Below are 16211 nucleotides of genomic sequence, written 5' to 3' on the forward strand. Positions count from 1 at the left end.
TGCATAAATATTTACTTCATTGTACTGAGGAAAAAAAAAAAAACACAAACTCCTGTGATTTGACTTGTGAAGTAGCTGGCATGATTTTACAGAACAAAAATCTCTTATTTGGAGTAGTACTACATTAGTGATGGAGGAGACAGAGTCTAATAAGATGTAAAAGAATCTCGTTGTCAATAGAACCTAAGTAACGTATCCGAAATTTTGTGTCTACCTTGAAAATAAATATAGGAAGCTAAACAGTTATGTGCTGACCATTATGAAAATATGCATCCATAATGAGTAATTCACAGAACTAAAACTGCCCTTTCCCCTTAACTTTTTGGGAAGAGATTGAATTCTTTGTGTACAGTCTATAAACTTAATACAAATTATTCAGATTTTTTTCAGCAATTAATAGTATTTACTTACCTCTTCATGGCTGTGCTTTGTCACAAAATAGAATTCAAGTGTAACAGGGATTAAAAAAATAAAAACCAATCAAGAACTTAGTTTTCCAAATAGGGTAGATCATTTTGGAAAAGAAACCTTTTAGTCAAATGTGCTTCTGAATGGCTGTAGTCATGGAAGTAGGTTTTCAGAATTGGATTCCTCATTATAAGATAGAGTAAAAGGTTCTTATTTTTATTTTTAAATGCTTTTAGATTTATGGAAGGATTGCAGACAGTGCAAGGAGTTCCCATATACTTTTCATCCAGTTTCCCCTGATGTTAACATTGGACATAACCATGTCATATTTATCAAATTATTTATCAAAATTATGCTGGGTAATCTATTAACTAATCTATAGATTTATTTGGATTTCACCATTTTTTTAATAGCATCCTTTTGTTGTTGCTTTTCTAGGATCCCATTTCATTTAATTATCACATCTTCCCTATCTTATTGGATTTGTGAGAGTTGTCTTTGTTTTTCATGGTTTTTAAAAAAAAATTCTTTTAATGTTTTTTCATCTTTGAGAGAAAGAGCATGAATGGGGCAGGGGTAGAGAGAGAGAAGGAGAGAGAGAGAGAGAGAGAGAGAGAGAGAGAGACAGAATCCAAAGCAGGCTCCAGAATCCAGAGCTGAGCTGCCAGCACAGAGCCCAACATGGGGCTCAAACTCACAGACCTTGAGATCATGACCTGAGCTGAAGTTGGATGCTTAACTGACTGAGCCACCCAGGCACCCCTATTTTCCATGGTTTTTTGAAGAGTACTTTTGTATAGCATCCTTCAATTTGGATCTGCTGGACGTTTGCTCATTATTAGACCTCTAGGAGGGAGGAGTGTCAAAGAACTTGTGAATACATGTTAAAATTGTTAGAGTAATTAATAAACCCCTGGGGGAGAAACTTTGACACTCTAAATATCCTGTTTTTCCTTAAAGTTCTGCTCATTAATTTTACCATTTATCAGTGGATCTTCCTACAGCAATTATTACTATAGTATTTTATTGGTAATTTTCAATTTCTCTCATTCTTCCTAAGCTTATTATTTGTAATTCTTTATCAAAGAAGATTTGTCCTTTTTGTCCATAATCGATTAATTCAGTCAGTATAAACTATGGCCATATATATATTGCACATATATGTACAGAGAGGGAGGAGAAAGAGGGGGGACAGTGGGAGAGAGAGAGACTAATTACATGGGTATTTATTTTATTCTTTGGGTTATAATCCAATACTAATGTTTATTTATTCAAACCATCCAACTTTGGCCATTGAGGTTTTTTTGTTTTGTTTTGTTTTGTTTTTGTTTTTAATTGGTTCGTATGTCTTCAATACCTCTCTCTTTTTTTTTTTTTTTTTATACAGAGTTGGGAGGTTGGGTTGTTGAGGTGGGGTCATTTTCTTTCTGGGATTGCAAGATGCTCCAGGCTCCACTTGTGTTTTCCCTGCCCAAGGAGCCTGGTTCCTTTTATTGTAAAAATAGTACATCTAATGTTACATGGATAAGGGAATAATAAGGTCATGAATTTTGATGAAAAATGCTTAGTGTACTTGGCAAATAAGTTCCTAATAAACATTGTTTTTCCTCCCACCACCAGTTCCACTCTTACATGTCCTACACCAAGTCAAAATGATAAAACATGAAAGTGAGAGCTGGAAGGAAGCAAATGGGAGATGTCATTTAGATTTGGCACTATGGCTTCCGAGAGGTGACCAGTCAGATGGATTCAGATGAATGATGACATACTAGTTAGGGGTAGATGGGCAGGGTTATTTTAGGGCAAGCTGAGTGCAACCAGGGAAGTACATGCCAAATTTAGGGAAACAATGTATTATACCTCTTTCTGGGGTTGAATTCAATAATACTAGTATATTAAAAAAATAATTCAAAAAATTAAGTGCATGCTAGATGAATCAAGGTCTTAAAAATAAAGATCCATAAATACTTATGAAGAGAGAAAGAGGTAATCAGAAACTTGAGTTTCACTGATTCAGCATGTGGCATATTCAGGCTAGAGCCACAAAATACAGGAGGTAAAATGAATTGGCCAAACTTCACTTTTTCTTGCCAAAGATTAGGATTGCATACTAGGGGTCAACAGTGATGACAAGCAGTAGAGAGGCTGATTTGATATAAGGCAAGTAGTGAGCTAAAATGTACGTTGGTGTGGTTTTCCTCAGTAACACGGGTTAGCTAGGATCTGAATTAGCATAAGATGTTGGCCACAGAAGATGAGTAGAACACCCAGAGAGTTATGAAAAAGCATCTGCGGCATTTGTCATGAACAGTTCAAAGCAGGCTTCCTGAGTGCAGAACTGGGTAATGGGTAATTTGAGCACTGTGCTGACTTCACTGGGAGGCGGTCCGGCGCAAAGGAGGGACAGTGTGCCTTTGTGACTTACTGTGGGTACCGGCGGGACGAGGTGTAGCTTGATGTGGCCAGAAAGCGTGAGATCAAGGCTCCAGATATCACACTGGCGCAGCCCATTGTGATGACAAGATCCTGGATTTGAAACAGTGAAGCCTGTGCAGAGGAATAAAAGGGAAAACCAAAAGAAAAGATGGACAAACCCACTTCAGTGGAATTTGTATCATCTCTTCTTTAATTTTGACCGTGTGTAAAACTTGTGGACAAAAGAAAGACCATTATGGATTGTATCAGTTGGGGATGAAAAGGGAGATATTAGCTTATTTTATTGGCTGAAATTCAGCAGCAGAGGTGGTTTGAAAGAGTCAAAGAAGGAAGGAATTCATGCGTGCCTAAACTGTGTTGGGGCAAATAAACCTTATTGGAGGCCTGTTTGGGACATAGGTCTTTCTGGCCTTTTTAGTCCTGCAGCTTCAGCAGATCAGCATAACTTTCTTTTTATTTTTATTATTTTTAAATGATTTTTTATGTTTATTTATTTTTGAGACAGAGAGAAACAGAGCATGAGTGGGGGAGGGGCAGAGAGAGAGAGAGAGAGAGAGAGAGAAAGAGAGAGAATCTGAAGCAGGCTCCAGGCTCTGAGCTGTCAGCACAGAGCCTGATGCGGGGCTCGAACCCACCAACCATGAGATCATGGCTTGAGCCAGAGTCATATGCTTAACCGACTGTGCCATCCAGGTGCCCCTGATCAGCATAACTTTCTAAGTCTTGAAAATTGCCTAGGTAAAGAAAAATAAGAAACACTAAATGTACAAAAAAATATTTAAAATAATTTTAAGTCTATTTTCAGAGAGGGAGAGAGAGAGACAGAGAGAGACAGAGAGAGACAGAGAGAGAGAGAGAGAGAGAGAGAGAGAGAGAGAATGAGCAGGGGAGGGGCAGAGAGAGAGGGAGACAGAATCCCAAGCAGGTTCAATGTTGTCAGGGCAGAGACCAACATGGGGCTCGAACTCACAAGCCATGAGATCATGACCTGAGCTGAAACCAAGAGTCAGACACTCAACTAGCTGAGCCACTGAGGTGCCCCCCAAAAGAACAACGTTTTAGAATACTAATATTTCAAAGAGCAACCATCAAAGTTGCTGCCTTTGTGTTAGTGTCAATAAAATGCCAATTTAAGAAAACGTAAGACAGAAGATGTAATAAAACCTCTTAAGATATATGTTAAGAAACTCATTCACATACAAAATCCCAGTTCCACAAATGCTGCAGTATTTTCTTCAACTTGCACTGGAAAAACTGAGCTGTAAAGAGTTAAGTAAAATGTTTAAAATCAGGAAAGAAAGAAATGGCAAGTTAAAAGTCTGAGGGATTTTTTTTCCCTGCTGCATCCAGAAATACCCAGGGCATCAAGGGATTCATTTAAACTAGAACAACCAGAATGTGTTCCAGAAATGGCATCCATCGGATAGTTTAATAGCTAATGGGAAAACATTTGTCTACAGTGCTTCAAAGTATATCTTCACTTTGCTTTTAGCAATTTACCTGCGTTTGAAAAGGTTCGTTTATATAACCTCATCCACCAATGACTTGCCAATTCACTAAGCCATATTCAGCAGTTGATCACTCTTACTTTCCTTTTTTTAAACAGCTAACCAGTTGCTATTATGCACACATTTTGTATTAGAATTATTTTGTTTCAAGAGAGAGAAAATTAACTAGCTCTTGGGAATAAAGGGAAGAGTGAGATATAACACGTGTACAGAGATATCACGCTGAACGTAAGAACAAAAAAAATACTGCCAGAAAATACATGTGACCAGAACTGAGAACAAGAATATGGGAACAGGCGTGACAACTTAATCATTTCTGTCTTTCTTTTCTCATCTGCTCTGTTTTCATACCTTTGTCCGGATACCAACACCTCCTCTTTTCAACGAGACCCCAGAATGTCTGTTCTAGTTTTATTAATTAAGTATACCTGACTGCCTGGCTTCAAAAAATGATTTCCTGCTTCTAGATTTCCTATCTTTTGAGCTCTTAGATTAAGTTCTCGAGGGAGAGAATTTGATTGGTCCAGGCGTCCTGTTGGATGGTATTCTGTTCTCTGAGTAGGAAGGGGCAGGATAGCAAGAGTATAAGGATGGCAAGCAGGAGCCCAATAGTTAGCCTAGACTCAGGTTTTTCAAACAGTAGTCTGCGTCAGAATCAATGGGAGGCAGTATTAATGCTCAAATTTCTAACAAATGTTATTGTTAAAAAAAATTTTAATGTTTATTTTTGAGAGAGAGAGAGAGAGCGAGAGCGCATGAGTAGGGGAGGGGCAGAGAGAGAGAGGGAGACACAGAATCTGAAGCAGGCTCCAGGCTCCGAGCTGTCAGCACAGAGCCCGACATGGGGCTTGAACCGACGAACTGCGAGATCATGATCTGAGCCTAAGTTAGACACTTCACTGACTGAGCCACCCAGGCACCCCTACAAATGTTTAGATCATGCTAATATTGCTGGTCTAGGGACCTTCCTCTGAGAAGCACTAGTTATGCTCTAGGGCCGTAGAGTTATCAGCAAGAGGAATTGGACAAAATACTTCAACAATTTGCTAACTTCACTTTGTTGGGCTATTAACTTGTTTGGATTATCCAGCTATTTTTTTAATTCATTTATTAAACATTTATTGAGAAGTTACTATATAAGCAAATAAAAATTTGTATATGCATAAAATTAGTTCATAAATGCAGTCTACTTCTGTGCCTGAATTCTAAATCTTTAGTACGTTATTCAAATTAATATATATTTTTGAAACACAGTAAAGAAAATGTTCTAAAACAAATTTACCTTTTATTGAGTTATCTAACTACAGAACTACAGAGCAATCATAATTTTTAAAAGATGCAACAGTATATAATTCGTACTTCATTCATTTTTGCAAATATTTATAATTATTGTATGTCTAATATTGAAAGAACATTAACAAAACAGGTAAAGTGGTTTCAGTGTTGGTGCTTTGAGATTTTATTTACTATACCTTTGTGTAGGAAAAAATATCCTATACTCACAGAGCCTTGAGATCAAGTATAAATTTTACTTCTTTGCTATTTTTCAGGAGTCTGAATACATTGAAGGGAGGAATCTCTCTAAACTAATTCTCTTAAAACCTTGTCCCACAGTAACATACGCTGTCTCCTGTTGTACGAGTGGAAAGGCATCAGAGATCAAATATTTTGTTGATAATTGCTACTTTCTTTGGAGTGATCTTTCTCCGGTTGCATAATCTCTGATGGCGTTTTATTGTATAAACCACACTGCAATTATCGTAGGTGTATAGTGAAAAATCTTTCTTCATCATGTAAAAATACTTAGCTACTGAGATTATCAATAGTCAATAAGTCACTAGCAACATCATTTTGTCACTAAGAATCTCGATATTATTTCCCCCAAATTTTATACGCATGATTCATTTCGAATTGGCCTCCGTGGCTGTGCTCTTCTCATTTCGGTCGCTCTGTTTCTCGACTCCCCAGGCCGCCTCGTGGACAAGTGCAATTGTGATAAATAATGCAGACTTTACTAAGGTTTTATGAAGGGTTGAGAGTGAGTGTACCCACAATTAAGCTTCCTAAATGTCCTCATTACCTATATATGGTCATTTTCAAAATTTCCTCCTCTCAGCCAGCTACCAGATCACTTTACTCACAATCTGGCAGATATTTTAGGATATCTGCTTCTTTTTCTCCCCAATACAGAATCTCAAAATCCAGATAACTTTCGTACCATACCCTGCAGAATCTAAAGCTAACTGAACAGTGTCTGGAAAACAGAAGTTCGGTCTGTAAGTTCGAAAGTCTTCGGCTCACACATAACCTGAGAGAGGCTAACTCCACCCTCTTACCAATAAAACGAGTATTATATCTCGTGTTGAAATGAAGACCCATTATTTAATATTTTTTAAGAAGTCTTGGGACGGATTTTATGTTTGAAGGACATTTAGGACCCATGATTCTAGGGGTAGAAAAACCTACATTTGGACTGATCAGTCAGCAAATAATCCCTCCGAAAGACTGCAATGATAATTATTAAATATTCTACCGTATCAGTTGTTAGAAAACCTCTCCACTGTGCTGTTTGCGAAGTTATGGAAGAGACCCAGGCAGGTGGGAACTCGTGGCAGTGGCTTCGCCTGTCCTTTCCCTCAGGTGTTCCGTTTCACCCCTTTTGCGGAACCTTAGCCTTTAGCTCTTCTCCCCACCCGTCTTGATGAACCCAGACTGCCCACGAAACAGCTACTGACAGCTACTAACCTTTCCAGGCACCATTTTGACCACCTGTTCTGGAAACTGTCTCAGCCTCTTGCGAACCCTCTGTAAAATGCTTGCCCTCTCCATTTCAAGTCACAACACTGCTTTAAAGTCTTTGCTTACCTTTGCTTGCCTTTATTTTGAATAAAGCCTTCAGTTAACAGTGGTCTGGATCATTTTCTTCCCCTAGAACAGTCCCTGCGATCCTGATGAGCAAAGTGATAGCTTTGTATGTGTTTCTAGATACAGAAAGAAAAGATGATTTCGTCTTTTCCGATGCATGTAGTCATTGTCCAGTGTATGGAGTATCAAGATTCTCACTGATAATTTTTTTTAAAGTAAAGAAACAACAAGGAAGCATTACTTTAACAATTATTCTCATGAAACGTTTTGCCAAACAGCAGGGAGTACATTTTCTGATGGTAACTACTGTTGAACAAACTTCATAATAAATGGAAGCTTAGTAACAGCATGAAAAGGGGGGAACATTAAGGTTAAAGATAATGTCCTCATTTTGGTATCTGTGATAAAATAATAGACTCCTGATTTTGGACGTTATTTAAGAAATGTGGTTTCACATTTAGAAATACTGTGTTTAAGGTAAGAGTGAGGTATATGCTTATAAAATATAGTAAGTTGTTGGGGTATATGTAGGAATCACCTTGATTATCTGATTTTTTAAAGTTTATTTATTTTAAGAGACAGAGAGAGTGAGCATGTGGGGAAGGGGCAGAGAGAGGGAAGATCCCCAAGCAAGCTTCATGCTGTCAGCTCAGAGCCTGATGTGGGGCTCAAACTCATGAAACATGAGAGCATGACCTGAGCCGAAATCAAGAGTTCGATGCTTAAATGACTGAGCCACCCAGGCGCCCCTTAACCTTACTAGTAATGGCTGAAAACCTACCTCACTCTTTGTTGAGAGGTTACTGAACTCCCTCAGATTTTCTACTAACTTCCAGGGTTTTGGTTTTTTTTTTACACTTACATTCATCTCTTCCACACACTTTTCATTTCAGTAAATCAGTTCAGCCCCAGAACTTTGGTCCACAGGTTGCCCATGTTCTACAAATATTGATCTAGAAGTGGAAACCAGTTCTTTTTTTAAAGTCTCCCAGAATTCATTCAAAGAAGACAACTGTAGGTTTGGGGAGACAGGTAAATGCGTATTAAATGCTAATTTTAAAACTCATGTTTAAAATTATTCTCTCTTCTGACTTATGCATGCTCCTTTCTCTCCTCGCTCATATCCTCCTTTCCATTTTTTCTCTTCTCCAACTCTAACCTCTCAGGAGAAAAAAAAATGATAGAAAAATGTAATCTCAAGTTTTTGTGTCAGAGCAGTTAAGCTTTTCTAACCTTACAGGCAGATCAGAACTTACATTTTCCTAGAATATATTGAAATTATAATTTATAAAGCCCTGCCTTTATAAATTATAAGTGCCATAAGTGCACTCCTTATGCTATTCCCGGAGGTGCAGACAAAACCAGAGATGGCTCCATTTTTCTAGAGAACAGAAGATCAAAAATGATTTAGGGATAAATTTTGGGATCAGGAGTCATCTATAAAATAGCACTAGAGAAGCCAACTAGAAAAAATTAAAGCCAGATCTCTAAAAGAAAATATAAAAGGAAAACAGGAAAGAAAGTGTCAGTGTTCACTTAATTTAAAAGTAAGGAAATGAATTAAAGCCAGAGAAATTCCCTGAAATACAATTACAATAGCTGTGTGGGTTCGATGCAATTAATTTAATTTATAGATAAGGAAAGTAAGGCATAGAAGTGAACAGAGTTGCCTGTGGACACAGAGCTAACAATGCGAGAGAGAAGATTCTTTGCCAGATGCTTTGACTCAAAGACTGTGCCCTTTTTAGGACATTGGGACCTCCCTCCTGAATTCCTTGTCATCTATGGAATCAAAATTGAGAATCAGGGAGTAAGAAAGTGGTTTCATTTTGGGATCTTCCAATGCAAAGGAAACAATAAAAACTATTAAAAAAAATCCTTGTATATAAAACAATTTTAATAAATAATTTTTATATAAGACAATTGGCTGTGAGCCACTAAGAAGAATAAAATAATTGCTTAGTAGAAATAGGGTCTATCCAGTAAAAGTGAGTCACTGAATGTGTTTTTATGGCTTTCTCCACCAAAATCCATTAGTTTGTTGTTTGGCACAGACGAAGGTGGGAGTGATCCAAACTGTGACAATGGCGTGAGAGACCCAAGGAAATGGAAAAGACACATGGGATTACCTGATGCTGGGAGGGAAACCTGAGGTAATACGGGGCACAGGGGCAAGTGAAGCAAGGAAACAACAAAGAGGAGGCAAGAGTAATTGAAATTAGGGAGGTGTCAGTTACTGATGACATTGAACATGAGAAGGGCCGATGATTTTGGAAGCTACAAAAAGAGAGCAGAGACAGGGATTCAGAGCACATGGCGGGGGGGGGGGCACCTGGGGGGCATAGTCGCTTAAGCGTCCATCTCTTGATTGCAACTCAGGTCATAATCTCACAGTTCATGTGTTCGAGCCCCGAGTTGGGCTCTGTGCTGACAGTGTGGAGCCTGCTTGGGCTTCTCTCCCTCTCTCTGTCTGTCCTTCCCCTGCTTACACATGTGCGGTCTTTCTCTCTCTCCTTCCCAATAAATAAATAAACATTAAAGAAAAGCAGATAGAGTGATTCCAAAATATGATGGTCCACATGTGATTGCTGCATGACCCACCTACCAGAATAGCATTATATCTGTGATATAATGACAAGAACTGTGTCATTATATCACAGATACGGCAAAGACCAATTGTACATTGCTTTCAAGGGGAGACCAACCGAGAGCCATGTTCAGAGCAAGGCCAAATAGAAGATTGTGACTGTTTATCTTAATGCACAGAGGAGGGGCTGCAAGGAGGAAGACACCAAAGTTTATAAAATTGTAATGGCTTTATTGAACGTGAACATAGTGTGAGTCTGGGAATGCTAGATGTCCAAGACCTGTTTTTCTTTGTTTTCAAAAAAATGTGTGTGTGTGTGTGTGTGTGTGTGTATGTATACACACACACACACACACACACACACACACAATTTTATACAAAATCATTACATTTTATTAGTATTATGTTATGCTATACATAAATATTTCATTATATTATCATATAAAATTGTTATATACAACACCATTATATGTGGTAATATATTATTGAGGCATCTTTCTAAACTTTAAAAAAATTTTTAAAATATTTTTTAATTTTAATTTTTTTTTAACTTTTTTAACTGCATCATCATTTGGGCGTATTTTCAAATGTTTTAACTTTTTTAACTGCACCATCATTTGGGCATATTTTCAAATCTAGAACACTGAATTTGATATAATTTAATCAGATTCACTTTGGGTAGTCTATTATTGGGACACTCAGTGTTGTCATTACTGTTTTGTTTTGTTTTGCTTCTTCATGAGAACTGAGCCTTTTTCTTATGTTTGGAGATCTCTTACCAAGGGGTCTTGGCAGTTAAGAAGACTGTACAAGCTTAAAAGGGCAAATACACCTTCTCCCTTTTTTCTCTGGCAAGTAAATTATAAAAGTTCTATGGGTCATATGCCAATTATCTGAATTTATTGATGAGGAAAGCGAGGACATAAGCATACAACCTCAACTCAGCCAATCTCAAGCATCAGTCCAAAAAACATGGAAGCCAGAAGACGAGACTAGCAAAGGCCCCTCAGGGTACAGACAGTTCACAGAGAGTTCTGGTATTTCAGAGCCCAAGGCTGGAACAAGTGAATGTGTCTCATGCTGAAAAACAGTGCCAACAGTGTCTTCCTTGGACAGTTACGTAGCGTGTTTTTGACTCTGATCTTTGCTATCTAGAATTCATGGGTTCTTCTGGTTCTCCTGAGCTGGTATTTTAAAGCACCTAGCATGTTTTAGAAGTTAACACAATTAGTCTCCAGAAATTCCTTGTCTCTTCAAATCCCGCAGAGTTAGTTTCTGTTGCCTTCAACTCAAAACTTTGACGAATGTAGTAGATAAGGCATAGTTTGGGACTATAACTTGATTTTTCATTTTTGGGAATGAAGTTTAACTTGTGGAGAGACTGATGTTCTCTATCTCTTCAAAAATTGTTTTTGTTACAAGTTCTATTCATTAGTGAGTTGTAATGTTAAAGAGGAAAAAAAAAGGATTTTCAATTGCTTCCTGCAGCAAAATGTGAGGCGGTAAAAAGTACAACCTGCTAAACAGAGAAAACAAGACAATAGAAGGAAAACACTACTCTGAAGAACATCTGACAGGAATGGTGTGAAAAAAAAAATATATAGCCTAGGTTTCAGCTGCATACGTGACATAAAAGATGTTGTGACAGGGAGAAAAATGTTTCTTTACTCACAACCCCACCGTATCCGAACTTCAACACATCAACACACGCATACATGCTCTTCTGAGGAAGGTTCCATTTTGCTGGATGTTTTTTTCTAGCTGGGTTCAAAGTTACTTTCGACATAATAGCTTTCCATATACTTTCCATATACTTTCGACATAATAGCTTTCCATATACTCGGATAATATATAAGTGATCGATGTAGAGATATTTAAAACAAAATTGGAAGAGCCTGGGCCAATGCAATTGGAAGAGTCTGGGCCAATGCAAATAGCTCTCCAAAACACAAGGTGAGGGGAGACCAGGAAGTGGAGGCAGGTGGGAGGAAGGACCAGGAAAGAAAGGAAGATGAGTATTTTCTCAGAGGGAAATGCTTAGTACTGTTTAGTGTAACCTTCCCTCCCTGGCTCATCAGAGGGACATTAAAATCTCCTCTGGTCATCGTGGTTTGTGAGATCTTATTTGCGTAGCAGATGATGCTGTAAAGTGCTGACACTTGCTCTAAGTTGTGCAAAAAGTGGAGAGAGAAGTAATCAATTGGAGGCCCGTTACCTCCGGGCCCTGCATGATTTCAGTACTTACATGGTCTTCCCTTTGTGGATTGGCACTGCTACAGGTACTAACTGAATGAGACCTTTGAATCCCAGGTACTGTCGTGACAATAGCTGATACCAAGGATGTGTAAATCCTCTCCCACAGATTTGCCAAAGATACCACAATAAAAGGCGAGTTACGATGCAGGGAGTCATAATCTGTTACATGTAATGGGTTTATTCATTTGATTAATGACACTGTGTGCCAACATCTAGGAATAGGGACATGAGAAAACCAAAGTCCTTCCCCTCACGAAGATGCTTGAAGCAAGAGAAGTTGGGATTTCTAAAGGTGTTGTGGTTATAAACTCGCTTCATAATACTCCAGCGAAAGACACCACGTTATTTCGTTGTTCTTAATCATAATAATATTATATCTTGATTAGAGTTCCAGCTAAATAAAATAGCAAGACATTCTAATTTAATCGAGTCTGGGAGCACTTTCAACTCTGTCTAGTGCTGAATAAATATCCAGGAAACTTATGTGGTACCCGGAACACAGGAAAGGTCCAGTCCTTCACAGACTAAGGTAAAACATCAGAATCACCCTTGCTCGTTCTGCTACAAGTGTTGCTGAATCTGGTCCTCCTTCATATTTTAAAACTCTAATCCCTAAGGCAGTCCTCCTCATGACCCTAGAACTCCCCATGCCTGCCTTTTGTGGTCATTCTGTAGCCAGTTCACTATCTAGTCAGTCAAACAGATCTTCACCGTGAACAGGATTGATTGATTGATTCTTTTGAAGAACAAAGTTGTCTATATTACGCTGTCAGTTTCTAAGCATTACTGTCAGTCTGTAATAATTAAGACAGTTTTGCATCAGCGTAAGAAAAGACAAATAGAACATTGCAACAGTGGACCAGAAGACACTTCCAAATATTTTACATATATATCTGTCTGTCTCTTTCACTGCAGTTCAGTGGGAAAGATTATTCTTTTCAATATGGAAAGAAATGAACATTGACTGTTACTTCACAGCATACAAAAAAAAAATAACTTGAAAAGGACCATCAAACTAAATGTGAAGAAGAAATCAGTAACATTACTGAAAGAAAACATACGATAATATCTCCATGACTCTGGGCATATGCGATATTGTGATTTGTATTAAGAAATCTATTTGGTCATTATGTTTCTGGCCACAGGACTCCTAAAACTCACGGATGATGAAACTCCTTAGTGGTGAAAGTGATAACATGTCTTTTATATATCAGCGAGTTGACTTTGGAAGGCACCTAAGGATGGAGGTTGGTTGCTAAGAGAACCAACCATGTGATTGGAGGATTGTAGCTTTCAGTCCCATCCCGCTGGCCTCTGGAGAAGAGGGAAGGGCTGGAGGTTAAATCAGTTGCTAATGGCCAATGACTTAAACAGTCGTGCCAGTATAATGAAGTTTCCATAAACATCCAGAAGGACTCAGTTTGGAGAGTTTCTGGCCTGGTCGGCCCTTGGGCATCTGAAACAGTGGTACCCCTGGACAGAGTAGGGAAGCTCTGTGCCCCTTCCTGCATACCTCTCCCTCTGTACCTCTTCCATCTGACTGTTGTGAGTTATATCCTTTTATATGAAAGCAGTGACTTAGTAAAATGTTTTGCTGAGTCCTATGGGTTGATCTAGCAAATTAAACAAACGAAGGAGGGGGTTGTTAGGAACCTCTAATTTATAGCCAGCCCCAGGCGGTCACCTGTGCCTCCGACTGACTTCTGAAGTATATGGGGGTGAGGTGGGAAGAGGGGCCACAGTCTGTGGGACCGAGCCCTTAACCTATGGAATCTTAGGCCATCTTCAGGTAGACAGGGTCAGAATTGAGTTGAATCGAACACCCAGCTGGTGTCCAGAGAATTCTTGTTGGTGATGTGGGAAACGTACACCCACACATCGGAATTTGGTCCCAGGACACTATTAATTACCATGCAAAGACTTTTTTAAACAAGATACAAAAAGCACTACCTGTGAAATTAAAGTTTGATGAATTGTACTTACTTAAAATTAAGAATCGTATTACTAAAAGACACTTTGAGAGAGAGAAGAGGAAACCACATAGCACTTGTGTACAAGATATATGAAGAATTCCTATATTTTTGTTGAAGAAAAATATAGATTTTATCGCCTATGAAGATCTTTGGAATAAGTGAATCTTTATAACATCTCAAAGATGTCCAGTGATGCCCACTTTTCATTCCTGGATATTGATAATTTTTATTTTTCATTTTTCCCCACCGTGAATAGGATTTAAAAACAAATAACAACAAAAACCTAGGTAGCGACTGATGTGGAGAGGCATGGCTCCTTTTTCCCTGTGGTTCAACAACCTCTTCTCTTATAACTCTCTTCTTTCAAAGTTCTCTTGCTTAGTTCTGTCTAGATCTATTTCTCCACATCTGTCTCCAAAATAGCTCCTGGGAAGAAGACCTTGTATCCAGAAGGACACCAGAGGAGAGGACAGTTCATTTAGTTCTTTTCTTGGGATAGAAGGAAGGGGGAAAATAGCTCATGTTCTTTCAAGATAGAACAGAAGACAAATTAATATTTCACCAAGTTATCTGGAGCACATGCCTAATCTACTGAATTGCCTAATTTGATTGGTCTAAAAATTCACAAGAAGACAGTTGAACAGCCACCTCTCTATTTTGGGTGACACTTCACTGAAATACTACTAGGATGAATTGGTTGGAAATCTATAAAGCAATGAGAGACCAGCATGATTCAGAGACCTCATGTTTATCCAGTGGTCAAAGTCTGCCGCCTTTATAATAGAGACTCTTCATAGCAACTGGAAAACATAGCTTGAGATGCTTTGGAAAGGATCATCATCCTACAGAAAGGTAAGGGAGACTTTATGTAGTTGGCACATAGGTGCGACAACTCGTGCGTGCCAAGAAGGGTGACCGAATTGAGCCTTTTACAAATTTGAAATTTTATTCCAAAATTTTGCCAGTTTTGTGATGGGAAAACAGTCCCAGGGTTCTATTACATACTTCAGAGTTGAAGAAAAAAATAATGCTGTAGGTCAAATCTTAAAAAACAAGATCATAGTAACATAACATTTCCCTCTTGAGGTCTTTGCGTTGGGCTTAAGTATTCAGAAGAAGGAAGTCACTCTTCGAATAACAACTGAAAGCGTGTGCGGATTTACACAATTACGTAAACAAGCGTAAGCTGATTAATTCTGACGGACTCTGTACACACCATCCAGTGGCTGTAGCTGCTTGTTCACCTACTTACCATTTGCTGTTTTGTCTGATGGATGAGAGGCAACCGTGGCTGGCCGGCCCCACAGACAGCTCCATGTCTCTCCCGGCCTTCCTTGGGAAGCCCCCCTTTGCCTTTCATTGTCTCCAATTTTCAACACGGTAATATCTTTTATATGCCGTCGTCCTCCTAAAGGACAGGAGACACAAAACATGTCGTGCTTTCTGGAATTCCTATCTGTCTCCTCTCAGTGTTTATGGCTACTGTCTTTATTTCAGGCTCTCATGTCACCCTTCCTTGGGCCATTTCAAGAGTCTTATGACTGGCCTTTCTCACGCTGCTTTGCCTATTATCCACTTCAGCCTCCACACTGTCACTGTAATGATCATCTTTAAATTATAAACCTAATCGCGGTACTCTTCCCCACTGTGTACACCCTAAACTGCTAACTCTTTTGTATGGCACCCAGGATCCTCTGTATTCGTACATCAGTGGTTCTGGTCCCTACGCACTTAGCACAGTGCCTGGCACGTAGCAGACTCCTGGTAGACGAATGTCCGTGGGGTAAAATGTGTGTGGGACGAGCGTTTGGGGATCAGCGAGTGATTTGAGTGTCCCTTTCACGGAATCATGACCTGTTCCTTAGCAGTAGATGAACTTTGCTTGTCTTTAGCAAAGTACTTTAAAAGTTTTCAACCCAACATCTCATTTCTTGGGGTGCCTGGGTGACTCAGTGGGTTAAGTGTCTGACTTCGGCTCGGGTCATGATCTCAGGGTTCGTGAATTCGAACCTCGCGTCGGGCTCTGTGCTGACAGCTCAGAGCCTGGAGCCTGATTTGGATTCTGTGTCACCCTCTCTCTCTGCCCCTCCCCCTGCTTGCTCTGTCTCTCTATCTCTCTCAAAAAAAAAAAAAAAAAAAAAACATTAAAAAAATTAGAATTTCTTGATGATGAGAAAT

The sequence above is a fragment of the Lynx canadensis genome, chromosome A2 (genome assembly GCF_007474595.2).
Source record: "Lynx canadensis isolate LIC74 chromosome A2, mLynCan4.pri.v2, whole genome shotgun sequence".
Taxonomy (NCBI): domain Eukaryota; kingdom Metazoa; phylum Chordata; class Mammalia; order Carnivora; family Felidae; genus Lynx; species Lynx canadensis.